Source organism: Castor canadensis, chromosome 6 (genome assembly GCF_047511655.1).
Source record: "Castor canadensis chromosome 6, mCasCan1.hap1v2, whole genome shotgun sequence".
NCBI classification, from domain to species: Eukaryota; Metazoa; Chordata; class Mammalia; order Rodentia; family Castoridae; genus Castor; species Castor canadensis.
In genome coordinates, this window is record NC_133391.1 from 118,205,215 (window position 1) to 118,225,754 (window position 20,540).

The following is a 20,540-nucleotide window of genomic DNA, read 5'->3' on the forward strand; positions in this document are numbered from 1 at the left end:
ATCCAGGGAGGGAATAATCAACTCTTTTTTCTGATGGGTCATTTTGGAATCATTGAGGGGCCTGACTGAAGCAACAGCAGCAGTGGAGAGTATGTGGCAGAACCGAGGCCTGTTGAAAAGTCAAAGTCATCCTAGTGGGTAGGAAAAAGAAAGTAAAAGCAGTCTGTTGGGCTCTAGCTTAGCAAAGGGTGACTATAACTAAGGCAGGAGAGGCAAAGAATTAACATGTTCTGTTTCAAATGCTGAGTCTGAGAAGTCAAAGTTTTTGCCAAATCATATCATTTACAGATTCCCCTGGCCTGTGCTTAAAAATGGTATCAGAATCAAATCAAGGATATAGATTTCAGCGGGCATTTGTGTAGAAACCCAGTGATCACAGATACCAACACCCAAACCAGGTGAAGGTATACATGCCAGAAAGAGGGGAAGGAAGAAGAAAAGAAAGGAAAAATTAATCCAAATCACAGGAGTCTAAGACACTGCTAAAACTCTCCAGGCTCTTCTCAGAAAAAGAAAATAGGGTAAAGGCTGGGCACAGTGGCTTGTGCCTGTAATCTCTGCTAGTCAGGAAGTGGAGTTAGATCACAGTTAGAGGCCAGCCCAGGTGAAAAGTTAGTGACAACCCATCTCAACAAACAAGCTGGGCATGGTGGTGCATGTCTGTCATGCCAACTACACAGGAAGCATAAATAGACAGATCATGGTCCAGGCCAGCCTGGGTGACAACAAAAGACCCTATTTGAAAAATAACTAAAACAAAAAGGGCCAGGGACATGGCTCAAGTGGTAGAGTGCCTGCCTGGCAAGCATGAGGCCCTGGGTTCAATCCCCAGTACCACCACATAGCAACAACAATAAAAGAATTCAAAAAAGAAAAAGAGGTGGAGAAACAAAGATGTACAAAAATTCTAGAGGAAAATGGAGAATAAAAAGAAGTCAAAGTTATCACAAGACTTTTTGCCAAAACTTTTTATCAAAATAGCTCTTTTTTAACCTCAACATTAATTTTACTAATAATCATAGCACTCCCAAGTTGCTTAGAATACTTCATTTTCTCTAATCTGTTGTGATGTTTTCTGAGAAAGGATCACCTATAGCAAAATATAATTCCATTTATGTTTTGTTCAAAATTAAAATCAGTCAAAAGGAGATTGAAATTTACAGTGATCTTTTTACTCCTTGAAATCACTAGAAAATGCTATTTTATGAACTTACATTTTTATTTGGCCTGTTTTTAAGGAAACAACCAGAGAAGAAATCCCATCACTTCTGAACTTTAAAAATTGCAAGTGACTAGAAAGCCTGACAACCTAGTTACATAAAGCATGTTAAAAACATGACCCTGACTTTAAATTCTCGGAACTCCAGGTTCCATATCTTTCAAATGATAAAATCTGGCCCATGTCCCTATCTGTTGAGAATGAAATGAGATGTTAGGAGGTCTCTGTAAACTATAAATGGTTATACAAACTTTATTCTCTTACAAAGAAGAAATTCTACAAGACTCCAAAAACCTCTTGTATACAGAGCAGCGAGCTAATGGAGAGAAGGAAGGAAATAGCACCAATCAACCATGATTTCATAAAAAGCTTCCGAGGCAAAAAGTAACCTAAGCCATTGGAGGGTAACATAAATTCCCAGGTGTCACCTGCCAGACATTTTTAATCAAGTGGCCTCAGTGCCCAAGGCTTTTTCTAATGGCCCCACTTCTCTATAAGCTAGAGAGTATCACTCCAGACCACAGACCCTGAGATACAGCACACAGTGTCTCTCATTTGGCTGGAATCTGCAGCTGTCATCTATCCACACATACAGCTACAAGAGCGCCCTTTGTGAATGTGACACTGAGCTAGGTGCAGGAGCCCAAGGTCTATGGGGTGATACAAGATGACATGCACTCTGGTGATGACAACACAGTGCAGTAAAGGGCATTTTCAGGGAGCCATGCCTGATAGGAAAAGCATCAGCATATTGTTTATTTTTTCTAAATGTAATCTATATTATAAAGATATGTCTCCTTCAAAATAAAAACAGAAGTGAATTTAAGAAATAGCCAATGTGAAGAGCCTGTGTACTTTATCAACTGGAGTAACATATTTCAGATGTTACCATTCAACCACACACTCTTGGACTTGCTTTAAAACTTTTGTCTGAACTCACACAATTACTACTCATCACTGATAATTTTTAAATCCTAGAGAAAAAGAAAAGGTGGCTCTAGGTGTCCTGAACAAAGGAGAGGCCAGGTCTGGCAGGGAGGAGGAAGTGAAGAGAAAAAGGAAAGATGAGCAAAGGACAAAATCATGCAGAGGCAGAAAAGCCGCAGATGTGTTCAGGGGTCCTGGGAGAACTGTTTGGCAGGTGGCCAGGTCAGAGTCATGGGAGTCCAGGCCTCACAGAGTCACAGGGACTGATGACACAAGGAGCTAGTGATGGATTCTAGGTAGAAAACAGGCACACACAGGTTTGCATTTCAGAAACTTCATTCTGAGAGCATAAAGGAGCACAGCTGTTGTTAGGAGAAGGTGGGGGATGCAGACAGGTAGAGGGGGCACTGGAAACAGGGACCAAAGCAAAGAATCCGATCCCACAGCCCAGAGAAATGGTGAAGTTGGAACCATGAGGACATACTTGAGAACCCAGGTAGAATTCCACCAAAATCAACTTGGGTTCTTCTAGTTCAAATCCTTATCTAGAACCTACATTCTCACTCACTGTGCGGATAACACACAATGGGAAGACACACAGCAACATTTAGAGTGGTTCTTCACAGCACACCTAGTATATCTGATACCTACCTAAGCTGGGAAATGCTGGGCACACAAGTACGGAGAAGTCACAGTGATTTGGGCCTAAAGTAGTACTATGCTTTTCTTAAAAAAAAAAAAAAAATAGCCATGAACTTGGAGAAGTAGTCATTGGCCTCTTCTGTTCTCTCTGACCTGTGGGAAAGTAAGGAAAGAAAGGGCGCTGGAGTGGCACAGACCAGGGTGTCACAGAAATTAAAGATAACATGCAGGAGTGTCCAGGCCCCATGCCTAACAAAGCCAAAATCACTGATGAGGGGGCCACCATCCTCTTCACTCTTAATATCAAACTCCAGAGCTGCACGCCACCTTTAGATAGTTGATAAAAATGTCACAAGTGACTCTCTAGGACAGGGCCCTCAGATGCTGCAGACACTGCTCAGAAGCCTAATGAAACCTCATCAACTTCATTGCTCACAGTACACAAAGATGCCATGGGCCACACTACTATCAGAGGCCCTTGTCTTCTGCATGGGAATATTATACAGCCCAAAAAGATAAGATAGGGGTGGGGAGGGAGCAGAGTGGAGAAGTTTTTTAATGTGTTAAACAGCCAGCTCCTTCCCTGGGAAGCAACCAAAAAATTCAAGACTCCAGAAGTCAAAGTGTACCTGGCCTTCCACATTTCCGGTATGGACAGCAACAAAAAAAGGTGTATTGTCCTTAGAAGTGAGCAGGACTTGAACTTAACATGAAATTAATAAAGTTGAGAGGGGCCTTTTCATCACCAGGTAAGACTGGTGCCTGGCCGAGAGCTGTCCGTTTCTGAGTGGAAGAGGGAGGTAAGCATGGGCTTACACGTGTGCATCCCCAGCAGCGGACAGAGGAACTCACACCACATGTCTCTAGTGACAACTTACTTTTCCTGAAAGGGGGATGTGTGGTCTACTAACTGTTTGTTCTCAAGTGGCCTTCTACTCTAGCTAAACAATAGAGGGAAATAAGAATGGTGTCTTTGTGACTCTGACTGCAGGACTAGAGATTCCTACAAGAACATAGCCACTCATTAGTCCCTTTTCCTATACAACAAAGCCTGTAAGACTTTCTCTCCCTAATTTGAATTGGCTCCACATTTTTCTTACCCATTACTAAATGTAGAAGTGTTAAATTAACAAAGAGACTTAGGAACTGGCACAGTACCAACGGGTCACACTCATGCTTTTTCCACATACATACATACAGCTCTACTAAGTCCAAGCCACAAATAACCCTGCAAATGGAGCTATTGTTTGAGGTTTTATATTTATATATCATTTAAACTTGCTAAAATGTTTCAAGCTATAACTTAATTTGATCAACAAATTAGTCATTTCATCTAAAGGGCCAGTCTATCCATTTCACAGATGAGAAAACCAGGAATGTGAAACACTCACCTCAAGTTACATGGGTTTGCACCCCACCCCATCGCCAATGTGATTTTGAAACTCCAAATAAGACCAAAGTGACCTGGTAACACATAAATGCTTATCTGGCTGACTTGAACAGAATAAATCCTTAGCTGGCTGAACTTACACAGAATAAATCCTTAGCAGTTTGATTTGTAGAGAGAATTATTTCTTCTTCCTTTAATCTTTTTAGACATTTATGAACATCAGTAACACAGAAGAAAGTTCTGCTTAGGAAGAGTACATGGGCCAAGCATGCTGGTGTACATCTATAATCCCGGCATGAGGGGTGTGCAGGCAGGAGGAGTTCCATGCCAACTTGAGATCCTGTCTCAAAAAAAAAAAAAAAAAAACAACAAAACCCCAAAACTGAAAAAGAAAAACCCACAGTACATTAGACCTCCACTGATGGAACCTAGTTTGGCATTATAAATGCCAAAGCCCTGCCAAACTGTTACTTATGTGCATTCAGACGCCAAACCCATGAGATACACTTAATGAGGCTGTTTAGCTTTCAAGGAGCTTTTTTGTTGCAACAAATGCCTGCAAGTATTTGTACAATGCTCATAGAATCACAGAAAATGACACACAAGGAGGCAAAGGATGAGGGTACATCACATACAGGCTTGTGGCCAGATAGCTGTCTAATCCCTGCAAGAGAAATGCAGAGAAGAATCCAAGGACGAGAACCGGGAACAAGGAGCCGGGACCAGAAGTGCCCATCTTCCTCTCCTCTCATCTCCTCACCACATAAGATAGTACTGCTGCCCCAGCTGGTGGGCTATTTCCAATATGTGCATCTCACTTTAACCATATTCTGGTTTAGACATTCATCTGTTACAGATTTAATACAATACAAAAACAGTCACTTGGTGCTGGCATTTATTAAGCTAGTCATTGATTTGGCAATTCGTAGTATCCTATTTCAGGCTGGACGTGGTGGTGCACACCTATAATCTCAGTGCTCAGGAGGCTGAGGCAGGAGTATCTCCAATTCCAGGCTAGCCTAGGCTACATATTAAGACCCTGTCTCAAAAACAAAAGCAGAAGACAAATTTAAAATAATAGTATTCTTTTCGTATATAATCTGTTATTCCTAAATAAGAGAAAAAGTACAAATGTGAAAAAGCATAATATAGAAAACTAGTTCTTGAGAGCAGTTGAACGTGTACAGTGGTTTGAGTAGCAAGATTGCCTACCAACATCTATAAGCATGTCTTCTTAAAGTCATCAGTGGCACATGGGATACATTATAACGTCACATACCTTTCATGTAAGGCTCAGTATACTATGAAATTCCATTTTACAAAAACAGCAGGCTGGCTAGTCTTGGTGGCTCACTCCTGTAATCCTAGTTACTAAGGAAGTGGAAATCAGGAGGATCACAATTCAAGGTCAGTCTGAGCAAAAGCATTCTCGAGACCCCATCTCAATCAATAAAAAGCTGGGAACAGTGGTATGCACCTGTCATTCGAGCTATGCACACGAGGATTGTGGTCCACACTGGCTGAGGCATAAGTGAGAGGCCTGATTAAAAAATATATATATATGTACAGCAAAAAGGGCTGGGGTGTGGTTCAAGTGGTAGACCTCCTGCCTAGAAAGTACAAGGCTATAATTTCAAACCCTAGTACTGCCAAAAAAAAAAAAAAAGGGCACTCATTTGAACAAATTATTCACTAGACACTTGTACATAAAATGCAATAATTCTAGCTGGGTGCCGCACATTCATGCCTCTAATCCTAGCTACCTGGGAGGCAGAAAGCAGGAGGATCAGGGTTGCAGACCAGCCCAGGCAACAAAAGTGAGACCCTATCTCAAAAATATCCAAAGCAAAAAAGGGCTGGTGGAGTGGCACAAGTGGTAGAGTGCATGTCTAATAAGCACAAGGCCCTGAGTCCAAACCCCAGACCACAAAAAAGCAATAATTCTATATTCCATAAAGAAATGTAGGAAATCTAAACAAAAATCTTATCTTACCAAGGAGAGAAAGTAGTTAACAAATCACTAGATTTAAATTAGATGCATAAACCAGGCCCTGGTGGCTCACACCTATAATCCTAGTTACTCGGGAGGCAGAGATTAAGAGAATGGAGATTTGAAGTCAGCCTGGGCAAATAGTTCTTGGGACCCCTTCTTGAAAATACCCAACACACACATACACAAAAAAAAATCAGGGCTGGTGGAGTGACTCAAGTAATACAGTACCTGCCTGGTAAGCATGAGGCCCTGAGTTTGAACCCCAGTACAGCCCAAAAAATAAAAATAAAAAATAAATAAATCACATGTAGAAAAATAAATCAAACCATAAAAATAAAAGACTATAGCTGATAATTCACAAAATCAATAGAATTTACAAGTGTTTTTTAACTATAGCAAAATTTACATAAATTTAGATATATATACTTTGTTTACTGACCCAAATGTTCAAAGGCAAACACACAAATAAATATTCCCAGCAGCTACAGTTACTGAACTAATTACAAATGCCTCTTTGCACACATCTGTGTTGACTTCTTAATTTAGGGGGGAAAAAATGTGTATTCTAATTTGTTTCATTTCAAGGTAGCTCATACCCATTGTAAAAATAAATTTTGCTTACTTAAGTATACATATATATTATAGACATAGATAGATAGAAATAGATGATAGATAGATAGATAGATAGATAGATAGATAGATAGACACACCCAAGACAGAGAAATGAAAACCCTTCTTAATATCTCCAGAGATGAATGAACAATACTTCATGCAAGCATGGTCTCTGATGGAATTTGTCAACAGACATGTTTTCAAGCTGCCTTTGTAAAATTCTACATGCTGAGGCCATAAAGATCTTCTCACCAGACAAAAGCATCCTGGCTGGACATCAGCTCCCAAAATAGCTGCTCAAACACAAACAAACAAATAATGTGCACCAGCCACTCTAAAGAAGGAGGAAAGGAAAGGGGACTGTGAAAGTGTATGGGTAAGGAAAGGCAAGCACATATTTGGAATTCTACAGGAATAAGTTAGCAATGAGAAGAAAACAGGCACCTGGCAGGAAAAAATGTTAAGGAAATTATTGAGACGTGATACACTTCCTGTCAAAACAACACAGGAGGCGGTGAATCACTCAATTAGCATCTTTTAAGTCGCACTGTGGGACTTGCAATGCTCCGTACGTTTAGTCATGTTGCACTGCAGCACAGAGGGCTTCATTTTTTTCATTTTAAATACTAAGCTGTTCAACTGCGCCCCAAAATACATGTAAGCCAGGATGGGCTCCTGGATTCACAGCAGCACTCTTTTGTGTCACTAAGGCAAGATAACGCACCAGGAGTTACCTGCCCTGCTTCAGCTTTGGGTCGAGGCGGTGGCCTTCTGTGTTATTCTATGGTGGGGTGCTTAGCCCCAGACTGGAGACCTGTCCCCAACAGACACTAAAGATTCAATTCACTCCTGACATGTCAAGAGAACACAGGACCTTTACAAGATACTTCCGGAATTCTGTAAAATTGACTCAATTCTCAAGTGTCTATAGTCAGAAAAATAGAAGAAGATACAAAACTATGTTTTTCCATATAAATTTAAGTATAAAGTTACTATAATAAGCAGATTACCAAAATAAACTTAAATTGGTTGCAGGCTTTTTTGTTTGCTTGTTTTGGGGATTTTGTTTCTTTGGTTTTCCTTTTGTATAAGTGTGTGGTGCTGGGGATTAAATCCAAGGCCTTGAATTTGCGAGGCAAATACCAGCCTAAATGAATGATTACACACGAGAATAGTCTCCTCTATTTCAAAACATCCAAGTTTTTCTCCTCCCCAAATAACTATTGTAAATGATCAGTTTACTTACAAGCCCCATTTTGAGAGGATTTTCTAATCAATTAGCAGTGAGTAATTATGTATACCCAAAAAACAAAATGCTTTAAGGCAAGTACAAGAGTTTTTGAAAAATATTCCTCCAATTCCATTTATGAGCTATGATGTATGCAGATTTTCATGCAATGACTATTTCTTAAATTCACTTTCATTTTTATAGTGAAGCAGGCACCTACTTATAATATAGATCACATTTAGGACACCATAATAGAAAAAAATAACCAATACTTTGTTCCCTATTTTTTCAGACATGACTCCTAGAGAAATGCCTTCACTTGGGCTGCTCAGAGCACCCAGCACACAGCATCTCCACCTCACCATCTGTTTGTTGGTTTTCATGTTGACTGATTCAACAGCTCTGGGAAATTCTTAAAAGCTGCTGGGAAGCCTCTTACCCCTCACCCTCCAGCACCAAGCATATGCCTCCTGGTGATCACACCCCAGCTCAACTTGATGAAGGCTCAAAAGCCAAGTAAAGCCCCCAAAATTCCCTGGAGCAGAGCTTTGGAAAGAACTCTTGGATGATAAGAGGGTGTACAGCCTCTGCACCCACCCCAGCAAGTAAAATCCCAAGCAGAGTAATGTCCCATGTCCAAGTCAGCAATGGAGTGAAGTACCTTTATCTTGAGGTTTCATGAAAGATGGAAGGCATTATGCCCTAAAACATAAGCCCTGGGAAGGGGAGATGGGGAGATGGTAGGGACAATCTAACCAATGAAAGTCTATTTAGAATTGACACAATGAATCCTTCCTGTACAATGAATACATCCTAATAAAAATGAAAAACAAGCCTTTTATAAGCAAATGAGCCTTTGTTTTCTTCATTATTATTAGTCACCTCTAAACTAGAGGTTTTAGTTTTTTGGAAAAAAAAAACTGTGAAATCAAACAGAAGAAGACACACTGTGCTTCCCAAGAGAAAGGCGGGGTGGAGGCAGGGAAAAAAGAGGGAGAAAGGGAGGAAGAGAAAGAGAACGAGACATTACAAATGTTCTGGTTTTAACTGAAAATTGATGTTTATCCAAAATGCCATACATTTCAGGGCACATTTTCCACTCAGCTTAAATAGAGTTAGGTACATTAAGTTCCATCTGCTAAAATCAAATTAATACCCATTTTCACTCATCTTAGAATTCAATTAAAGGAATTACTAGATTATTACTGGCTGATTCCACCTGACTGCTCATGCAGTATTCTGACAACAATAGCTTGAGTCACTGTGACAGGGTAATCTCAGAAGATCAGCAATCATTTCTCCCTGAAAACAATTCAAACTTAAGTACCATCTTCAAACCCAACTTCCTGACAATCTAGATGTTGCCAGTCAAGTGCCTGAATGTGCTCTGGGAATCAAGCATCATGCTAGTAACCAAGGGGGCTTAAGCCACCATTCTCCCCTCCATAAAATTTGAGCTGGAACACGCCATGGAATGGATGGGCTCCAATCCCTTGGTTGTCAGATGTGTCCCAGGGAAGTAATGTGACCCAACTAGGATATCAGGGACAAAGTAAGGTTTCAACCCAAATACCACTTCTGATCCAACCTTTGCTATACCTTCTTGCACATAACTCATTACCCAATCACAATGAATGATACCAATTACCAGCAAGCAAGTCCAATTCACACTAACAAGATTTTTTTAAAATCATATAATACAGATTTCTCACATACTTCTAATAGCTACCTATGAATGTGGAGGGAAAAACAAATTCTTACTCTTTATTTTTAATACCAAAAAGCATTATAATAAGCCAATCTCTATGTTACACTTAGTATTCTACCAATATGAGATTTTCCTTAAACTGTTCATGGCAAAGTTGAATTTTCTCTAGCTTAGCCCCATTTTTGTGAGACGAGTAAGTGTAAAGTCAATCTGGGACTTCCTGTAGCTGTGAGGAAGATAACAGAGTGTCCATTGTTATTGTAAAGCCACTTAAATTATCTAAGAGTAAAATCCTTATCACCTTCTTACATAAGATTTTAACACATTTTTATAAGGATAAAAATCAAATGACATGAGACCTTTGTCTCATTATAGACAGCTTTCTGGCCAAATTGAGACTTTTTGAACTAAACATCAAGAATTCTTTAACACTTTTATTTTTAATGAGAGATAAAACACTGTTTTCTGATGCTCTCTGATAATCAACTAAAAAAGGAACAAATAAGTATTTTCAATGAAAAGAAACATACAACTGAAGAGAAATATTTCTACTGTGCTCCCACTGAGACTAAATCAGTTAAAGCCCTATTAAAGTATCAGTAATGGGTTTTGTACATTGTCCTCTGCCTGTAAGAATGGGGAGTGGCCAGCAGGAAACTTGCTAAGTCGCTGGTGGCTATAAAGACTGTTATAAATGCAACTTTCAGAAATCCGTTTCTAAGGAATTTTGACAAGTTGCAAACTTGGCAATTCCATGAAAAGCAATGCTTACAGTTAGAAGAGTGGTTCTTATAGTTGAAGATGGCTTGCTGAAAAGAAAGGAAGATCAAGTACACTCTTCCACAGCGATAAGCCTAGACCTTAATGCCCACCACTCTACCCCATCCCATCCAGATTCCACTCCCACTATGCTTTACTAACAGTCAACCTTGACATCACTACCTAAAACACCTTTCTAGGAAAGGTGATGACCTTTTATAGAAATGACCACGCCCTCCCATCTGGAAGGATATCAATGCTATGGAAATCATTACATTCAGTGAGCTCAGGATTAAAGCCAGCCTCCTGATCTCTGCATTTATACTGTTTTCATTCTCTTTCTAAATAAAAAGAACAGTTTTTTTTCTCTCCTCCCAATCACTTTTCAATAACAAAAATGAAGGAGCCATGCTCTTGAATTATGTCAGACAGAATAAAAGCCCAAGTAACTTGAGGTTTTCCCAAAAAGTAAGGATAAGATGTTTATTTCAACTTGTTTTTTTAAGCAAGAGTGTCAAGGAAAGGATGGATTTATGGATCTGATGATAGAGTGTAGAATGATTTTTTAAAAAGGAAGAAGAATTCCTCTGTGTCTACTTGAACTTTGTCTCTGCTTAGAGGGGAATCATTTTTCCAATTAAAGAGAAAAGAAAGAACATCTCTAAGTGGGAAGGTCAATTGTAAGAGAATGCCAAGCTATTCTGAGTAAGTTCAGGCTACTGGACATGCCAGGATAGGAAGAAATCCAGTAAGATTTCCTAACCATAATCCACCAGGAACTCTGGAGAATAACAGAAGGATTCAATATAGGAGATGGAATCCAAATTTCAAAAAAGCAGACTCTACAGAGTCTAGACAGCAGGCATTTCTTGTTGCTCCTAGAGAAGATTCAAGCACAGATAATGAGAAGGCTGGTGAGGGAGTGCCTCAAAGAGAAAGCAGTGGATACTTAGAGCCAGCAGGTTTCTCCAAGAATAAGGCACTTGCCAATCACTCTATTTCACTATATGGTGACAAACTATTAGATGAGCAAATAAAGAAATAAAATAGATACAGTGTACATTCTATCTCTTACAGATTAAGAATTAGATGTTGCCATAGAGTATTATTCAGCCATAAAGAAGAATGAAATTATGTCATTTGCAAGGAAATGGCTGGAACTGGAGAGCATCATGCCAATCAAAATAAACAAGACTAAGAAAGACAAATATCACTTGTTTATTTCATATGCAGAATCCAGACCTAAATGAATATAAAAGGGGAAGTGTTTGGGGGAAACCAGCAAAGGGCAAGGGAGGAAGAAAGAAGAGGGTTTCAGAGGGGTGAATGTGATTGAAGTGCATTATCTGCATTATGAAACTAGCATAATGAAACCCATTTTAAAAAAGGGGGGAGAATAAGAAACAAAAATAGAGGGTGAATTTGATCAAAGTGTAATATATGGAAATACCACAATAAAATTCCTTTGTATTATTAATTTATGATAATAAAAAAAAGAACTGGATGCTGGTACAAATAAGTGGTAAGTGCTGAACATCTCTACCTGAAACTGATAAACATCAATCTGAAGTGAAGTTTGCGTAGACATCCCAAATCACTAGACCCTAGACCTCAGCCTAGATAACAGAGGTTATTTATTTAAATCCTTGCATCATCAAAGAACTGTATAACAAACTGGTGGGTAATGTGAAACTAAAGGTGGTAATGAATATGAGAAATTTATAAATGAGCTACAAGATTTTGAAAAGCTAGAACAAATAGTCAAATACAAGAGACTAAATCTAAAATAAATATTATCCAGAGGACTAAAAGGCAATTTGTACAAGCTCATGAATGAGACATGGTCTAGCAGTAAAATGCACAAGAAGAAACTTTGCACTTTTGAGACTACCATGAACTCCTAAGATCAACAGCACTACTTAGAAGTATCATAGATATGTCATTCTTTGTGGAAAAATTATTCCATCCACCTTAAGTTCTGTGCAAAACAGTTTACACAGGGCAGCTTATTAAGTCCTTATAACAACCCTATGAGAGAAGTAGATCAAGACTGAAACGAGAAATTTAGGTAACTTGTACAACACAACACAGAAGGGGAAAGTCAAGTCTTTTTCTTCTCTCTGTCTGATAGCTGCTAATCTTACCCAAGAGGCTTCACTCTTTCCCCAGAAGAAGGAGAGGTGGTCTCATCAAGGCTGGGACAGTTCTACAGTGCTCCAGCTGTCATGTGACATCTGGAAAGCCTATACTTCAAGAAGAATACAGCAGATTCCAATACCAATTAGAATGTGTTCAGAATTCAGGTTGGTGAAAAGAATTCAAAACTATACTACTCAGCAAGGGTTGAAGAACCTGACATTTTTCTTTTCCAAGCTCAATAAAAGAAGGCTTTTATGTCATTAATCTTCAAAAATATAAAGAGCTGTCATATGGGGGGTGGGGAGATGGCCCAAACAACATATATACATGTGAGTAAATGTAAAAACCATAAAAGAAAAAGAAAGATCTTTAATGAGATGTAACTTATATACCATATGATAAAAAAATCACATAGTACATTTTAAATATGTGAAGCTAATTGTACATCAATTATTTCTCAATGAAGTGAGAAGTACAAAAGATTAATGTACAAAGAGAGCAAGTGACATTTGCTAACTGTTTATCACATTTACCTCAGGTATTATAGAATACTTGCATAAAATAGAAATTAAATAAAGCAGATAAATGTGGGGAAAAAGCTGTTTTATGAGAAAAAGTTCAGAATGGCCTCCAAGCAGCAGAACCATGGTGAACCTCATGGAGGAGAGAGCTATCTTTAAAAACTTCAGCTTTCCAAAGACAGACTAGAATATTTTCAATTGTAAGTTTGGTTACCAATGTTATACCGGGGAACTGTGCATCTGCCAGAGACCAGATAGAAACTTTCAGTTTTCTGTCAATCCAAAGACTCAAATTCCAATCAAGAATTTTATTCATTTCCCCAGACAGAATGGTACAACTCCCTTAGACAGGTTCACAGAGTCTACCTGTTATATCTGGCTTCAAAGTAGCAACCATCTACTTCCCCTGCAACCTTTACCTTTCTTTCCCTCCCTCCCAGTATTTTCCAATACAATCCACATGTGATACATAAGAACACATCACCACTAGACTTGCAGTGATGCTGTGAACTAGAAGGACTTGAGATAAAATGAGCAAAGTAACTAATTAACCAACTAACATCTGTAGACTCTGCATTGAGCTCCTTACAAAGTAGCCTATATCAGGGTCCCTGCCATCAACGGACTTAGTCGGGATGGAAAGTTGAGACAGAAGGAGCACACATGACGGGACCAGGTGGCCAAGTGATAAATGAGAGGAACTAGTGGTACAGTGATAGGAGCTCAGGAGGGAGAGTATCTTACTTGCTACTGAGTTAGTCAAATGTTCCAGAGAGAAAGTGGTTTGAGCTGGGCTTCAACGACTACAATAGATGTGAACAAGGAGGAAAAGAGGCCTACCAAGAACATAGCCAAAGAAGTTAGAAATACAGTCATCCCTCAGTATCTGCCTGTATTGTTTCCTGAGCCTTGGGATACCAATGTCCCTGATGGTCAAGTGTCACATAAAATGGTGTAGTATCTCTATATAACCTACGCACATCCCCCTATGGACTTTAAATCATCTGTAGATTACCTGTAATACCTAACACAATGCAAATGCTATACAAATAGTTCTTATACTATTATGTTTGGAGGATAATGACAAGAGGGTCTTCACATGTACAGTATACACACAATTTGGGGCCCATAGTTCATTGAACCTGAGGGAACAGAACTCATGGATATGGGGTTGGACTATACAGTGTGTTCCATAGGCAGTAACTAGTCCTGGTGCATGGATGAGGACTGCTTACAAGAAGAGATGTCAGGAGACAGTTGTCACACTAATAGCCTCAAAAGAATGCCATGAGAAATCATAGGCATTGCATTTTCCCTAGACACCATGAGATATAAAGCACCAGAAATACCTGACATTTAGGAGAATTATTGTCAAGCTCAGCTAAGTATCAGAATCACCTCTTTTTAAAAAGATTCCACATCCATCTGGGAAATTCTGAACCCAGGTGGTTCCAATAAACAATCAACTTGAAATCCTGGGTTAGAGACTTAACCCACAGTTTCATTGATCATGGAGCACCCCCAACTTTTGGACCTCTAACATTTGGACATATAGCAAAACAGGAAGCTGGTGAAATAAGAAAAGGAAGGAAGCTGTTGACAGAAAACCAAGGGATAGTGCACAGACAACAAAGCAGAGTCACTGGGGGAGAGGCAGAAATTGGCTGCAGAGGGTCTTTGCTTGATCCATGCTGTCCAATGCAAATTCATTCTCACCATGCTTAGAAGTCCTTAATAAGACTTTCTTTGCTCCAGAATTTACTTTCATCCTGAAGACTACAAAGCAATCAGTTTGCTTGTCAGTCTTTCCAGTGCTCTGTCACCAATTTTCCACTGGGGTCTTCTGAGCAGTAAGGGACCAGGGAAACATAGGATCTGGAGTTTCTTGTCTGCTATCTCTGTGGACTAAGTCCAGAAAGATAACTCTGAGTCCTTTCAGCCTGAGGACTGTCTGGTAATTAAGGTGAGATAAAGTAGTAACAAGAATAACCATCATCCCTTTAAACGCATATGACCACCCACTGCAGGCACAATGCTGACACAGAGGACTGTGCATTCCTGGCACTATTGACCAAGACAGGAACCGCTGAATTGACAGAAATTATCCACACTTTCAAATTCCATAATGGTACAAAATGTTGAAACTGAGAGGGTCTTAGAAACCATCAAGTCTAATCCTTTCTGTTTCACTGGATGAAGAAATGGAGACCAGAAAGGGTTCATACTTGCCCAAGATCACATAGCTGGGAAGTGACCAAAGACTCCATTCCTGCTCTGGATTCCCAGCCTAGAGCAATTCTCCCTGGGTCACACTGATTGCTCACTGTCTCCTGAAACTTGGGAAACTGGATAAAACCACTATTTTTTTTTTTTTTTTTAGTGTTAGGAATCAAACCCAGGGCCTCATGCATGCTAAGCACATGCCCTACCCCTGAACTCCACCCCCAGCCCATACCATTCTTTTTAAAGTTAGTTGTCTTTGTTGTCAATATAACCACCACCACCACTTTGACACCTACTCTCTGCCAGGCACCACTAGGAGGGCTCTACGTAAATTAACTCATTGGCAATCCAATAAAGCAGGTTACTATTATCATTTCCTTTTACAAATGGAAAATCTGAGGTAGGAAGAGGTCAGCCAGCTAGGACCAGACTGGAGCTGTATCACTTAGACAGTCTGGCTCCAAAGTCCACATGCAAAACCACTTTGTCAGTTTATGAAATATAATTTCTTTAAATTCCAAAATGATGGAAAAAAAGGAGTAAGGCTTAAGCACAAAGGGCTTGGTCACCAGTATCTGATGAGTTTAAGAGCAAAACCATAACTTTCATTGATGTATGCAATATCTCTTGATTACCTTTTTTAGAGGTGGATTCTGGGGATTGAACTCAGGACCTCATTGCTAGGCAAGCACTCTACCACTTGAGCTATGCCCCAGGCCTTTTGCTGTTGGCTTGTTTTTCAGATACGGTTGAGTGCTAACTTTGCCCTGGCTGGCCTCAAACTGGGATCTTTCTACCTCTGCCTCCTGAGTGGGATTACAGGTGAGAGCTATCACACCCAGCTTGACCATTTATCTATTAAGGTAAGGGAATGTTATATGCATGCTTGATACAAATATATATAGTACATTAGCATTTTGAGCATGTATTTTTTAAAAGGTAAAATGGCCACATGTTTGGGAGCCAAACAAAGCCTGACCTTGTTTTAGGCAGGATGATACTCACATGCTGGTTTTGGAAGCATCTCTTCTGGATGCTGCTGCAGAAACAAAGCTGCAGGGGCTGGGGATATAGCTCAGTGGTTTGGTGTTTGCCTCGCATGCTTGAGGCCCTGAGTTCAATCCCCAGCACCACAAAAAAAAAAAAAAAAAAAAAAAAAACAGAAACAAAGCTGCCACTGCTGATTTCTGCCTGCTTTGATCCTTACTCATAGACACATTTTTTTCTGCTCTTAAAGGAGCAGTATTTTTAGGTTAGCTCCCTTTGTTATTAGCATATACTAATTGTACAGAGTGGCTCCATTATGACATTTCCATACACGCATATAATGTACTTTGATCACATTCATCTCTCTGTTACTCTGTCTTATCTTTCCCCTCCTTTTTAAAACAATTTTAATGGGTTTCATTTATGTTAACTTTCTATAGAAATCAAACCTTAAATTATTAATTGAGGAACACATTAAGCTAAAACATAAGATATACTTCTAAAGATTAATAAGAACACATTTTTGATAAAAAGTGGTCAAAGCCAACATCATGGGAACAAATGTCCAATATTCAATTATATTACTTTTTCACTTTCTCTCTTACTAAAAATGATGTCAACTCTCATTATCTTGCATATCCAGGAGAAGTCCAGGAGCAGCAACAGTACAAATAAGCAAATTACGATTGTGCCTAAGATCAAATTTCAAGAGAAAAATGGAAGTCCATTAAGAAGATGCATTACCATAGAAAAGTGTTGTGTGACTCATTTTGCCAGCCGAGTGTCTCAATGTGGAGTAAGCAAAAGTTCACTCTGAAAAAGCAACAGACCCTAAAAACCCAAAAGCCAGAAAAGTGTCATCTTAGACATGAAATCCACAGCCCAGCAAATTAAGGCAAAGACCAATGCCAGGCACATAGCAGGTCCTCAAGAAATATTTATTGAGTAAATGCAAATGAAGAAAGTTTTCATAGAAAGAGAGGCACATGATAGAAACTGTCAAAATAGCAAAATAGAATGGTAACCCTAGAGCTTTTGAGAACTTTCCAACACCATAAAAATAACAAGAGAATCAAGGGTCATAGAGACTGAACGAAGTGACACTCAAGGCAAAATGCTCTATGATACAGGACCTGACCTACACTTTGTAACAACAAAAATATCTCTAAGGCCAGCTCTGCCTAAGCAAGTACCCTGGACTCAAGCCTTGCAGGGTGGTATAATGTTTACAGTACAACTCTAACATGGCAGATTTCCCTGAAGTTGGTGCATTTCAAATGCACTACTGTTTTTAATTTAGCACCCTCAGTAGGAGTTGCCTGGCATGACCCACCTCTTCATGGAGAATCTTATTTAAGGTCGCAAGGGGTAAAAAAAAAAAATCTCTTAGCTACTCTGCTCCACTAAAAGCAAAATAAATATAAATTAGACAAAGCCTACATAAACCAGATCTGTCCTATCTGATCAGTACATTAAAGCATAATAAAATTAGAGTCAGCCTGGGAGTCTGCGAGTAATTTAGGCTGTACTCAGTTCCATCCTTTCCACGCCCCAGTAGAACAGTTTTCCAACATTTATTTCATTATCTTTTTTCTTGAGTCAGAACTTGGTCACAAACCCTGACAGTACTTGAATCTGTGAGACCCCAGGTAACAAAACAGTGGTGACCAATTTTGTACAGAATGTTTAATATAAAAAGCAACAGTATATTCTGCTATTTGCTTGAATACCTACCTAGAACACATTTCCTTTTTTCACATGGAATACTAAAGGAGGTCATGTATCAGAGCTCACCTGGAATTCCTGCCCAATTTAAGTCTTAGCCACAAGAGTAGTTTCTTATAAGAACACAATAGGAAAATATTCCAAACTTCTGCAGTACTCACATGATTGCAAAAAAAGTGAAACCCTACCAGGGTTCTTAATGAAATTTCATAAAACCTTCCTTACCAACTCTGATTTTCTCCTTGCCTTTAAGTGTTTCTTGACTGCATAGAGAACAGACGGCACTTCAGAGGAAAGTCTAACGACATACCTGTTACATAACTTGTTCTCTCATTGGCCAGATTATATGTTTTTGATAAGGAAAAAAACAGTCAAAAGCAGGACAAACACTGATTCTCTGTCCTCCATTCTCCCACTAGCCAGGACGCTCACCTGAGTCCACACCCGTGAGTCATAAATCCCATAGCTGAGCTCTGTGCCCCAGTTTCCCTAACGACTAAATTTCAGGTCTGATACTACCCAAGATCCTATTTAACCAAAATCAATGAGCGCACACAATCACATATTAAGTCCACACCAGAATATTACATTGTACTAAAAATTCCAAAAGCCTTTGCAGTACTCACTCGTTTTTCTCCAAAGACTCCAAGGGGTTCCCTTGCCTACTTATCAAGGACAAGCACCTATCTGGTTTAACGATGTTTATATAAAAGCCCAAGGCAGATATATTGAAATCTTGCCAGGTGAATTTATCACCCTGCTTGGATGGTCATGTGCAAAGTGGATCCCACAGAACCTACAAGGACGTCTTTGGTTTGTTTTTGCTGTGAGCACAGGATTTCGCTTCCTGAGAGCTGCCTCAGGGCCTAGAAGCACAGGAGATCAAAGCTTTAGAAAAGCAATGGACAATGGGACCTCAATGTATTTCTTGTCCAACTGGCACAGATCTGGTTGTGAACCTCTCTAACTCTGGGTCTGAGGAGTCTGAGACCCAGGTAGGAGTCAGAGAGGGACAAGCCCCACAAACACAGATGGTGCCTCCTGCTTTGATCCTGGACCAGCACATTGTGGGCTCCTGAAGGGGACTCTCTCTTGGAAAGCTAACTGGTGTCTGGGAAAGCAGAGCTGGGCTTCCGGGCGGCCTAAGCACCCGGTTCCCACAAGGCTCTGGACAAGCAAGGACACCTTCTCCACCAAGCACAGGCCTGTCATGATGACCTTACGACACACACCCCAAGGATTCCAGAGGAAACAAATCCATAAAATAAGCGCAAGAAATCCTACAGAAAGATTTCTGAACCCTCCTCCCCACCGCCAGCCAAGATAACCACAAATGCTTTTGCAAACACACCAAATGTTTCCACGCAAAGTGAATGGCAGTGCATGCGTCCCGAGCTTGCGCTGGATCTGCACTCTGGGGCCCCACCAAGCACCCGGAGCCCAGGAGTAAAGGCACGGATGGGAAGAGGGCACCCCAAGCTTTCTCCACAGCAGGAGTACCATTTACTTCCCCGGCTCCCCAGGGACTCAGCCGAGCATCCGCCGCCCATCCCCCGTACCCAATCATGGAGAGAGATCGCTGCCACCTCCTGGGTGCGCTGGGGGCCGCGCCGCCGGAGAGATCCCGCGCTCCGCAGCTGCCGCCACCGCACGGGCTGCACTTGTTGCGGTCCCCGAGGGAGCCGGAGGCGGCGCCCATCCCTATCGCCGCCCCGCCTGCAGCAGCAGTCACCCCCACCCCGAACCCCCGCCACACACACACACACACACACACACACACACTCCAAATCCCCAGCTCTGCAGACCGCTGCATCCTCAGGGACCCTGGAGAAAGTTTGTCTCCTGCGAACTCAGGTGGGCAAACTTTTCCTCCTCGGATCGCGGGGAGACGCGGAGCATGGAGTCCCCACGCGCGCTTACCTGGAGCTGCGGCCGATCGCTCAGCCTCCGGAACCCAGACGAGGCGCAGCCCCCGCGGCGCCCCCCGCCTGCAGCCGCGTGCAGCAGGGAAGCTGTCCCCGAGCTGCCCACGCCCGGCGGCGGCCCTGCGGGTCCAAGCGATGGGGCGGAGCCGCGGCTCCCCAGCCAGCAGCGGGCGCCGCCCCCGCTCCCCCCGCTGCCACTAGATCCCCGCCTGCTCCGCTCGCAGCCACCTCACACGGCCAGGCCCGCCCGCCCGCCGCGCACAGCTCCAGGAGGAAACCTGAAGCTGCTACGGTGCCGCCGGCTCCTCCAGCCTCTCCCCCGGGGATCCGGGACGCGCGCGGACCTGCCGGGATCGGGACCGCCCGAGGGCACTCTGGAGGCGGCGCCCGCGCGCCCTGGGGGCCCCCACTCCTTGGCGCCGCCGGAGGAAGGAGCTGTGCCAGAGCTCGGCAGTCCTCAGCCAAAAGCCACCACACCCGTGACATAATACGGCCGAGGTCTATTACAATAGGATGTATTATTTTAAAAGCAGCAGACGCCC

General features: G+C 41.3%; 1 protein-coding gene and 1 non-coding gene across 6 annotated transcripts in view; one reads left to right on the top strand and one right to left on the bottom strand.

The window, feature by feature from the left end:
- The window catches only part of Arhgef28 (Rho guanine nucleotide exchange factor 28), a 285,671-nt gene extending 265,550 nt beyond the window's left edge, over nt 1-20,121 (bottom strand). For 3 of the 5 annotated variants that reach the window (XM_074077300.1, XM_074077298.1, XM_074077302.1), the window contains exon 1: nt 19,994-20,120. The gene's annotated coding sequence lies outside the window, so the exon portion shown is untranslated. Of the gene's footprint in view, nt 1-19,632; nt 19,649-19,993 lie in introns of those variants that run through there. The other 2 variants (XM_074077301.1, XM_074077299.1) reach the window with 2 other exon arrangements.
- On the top strand, nt 771-840 carry Trnaa-ggc (transfer RNA alanine (anticodon GGC)). Its single transcript has one exon. It is a non-coding gene; the product is annotated as a tRNA-Ala (tRNA).
- Nucleotides 20,122-20,540: the final 419 nt, after the last annotated feature.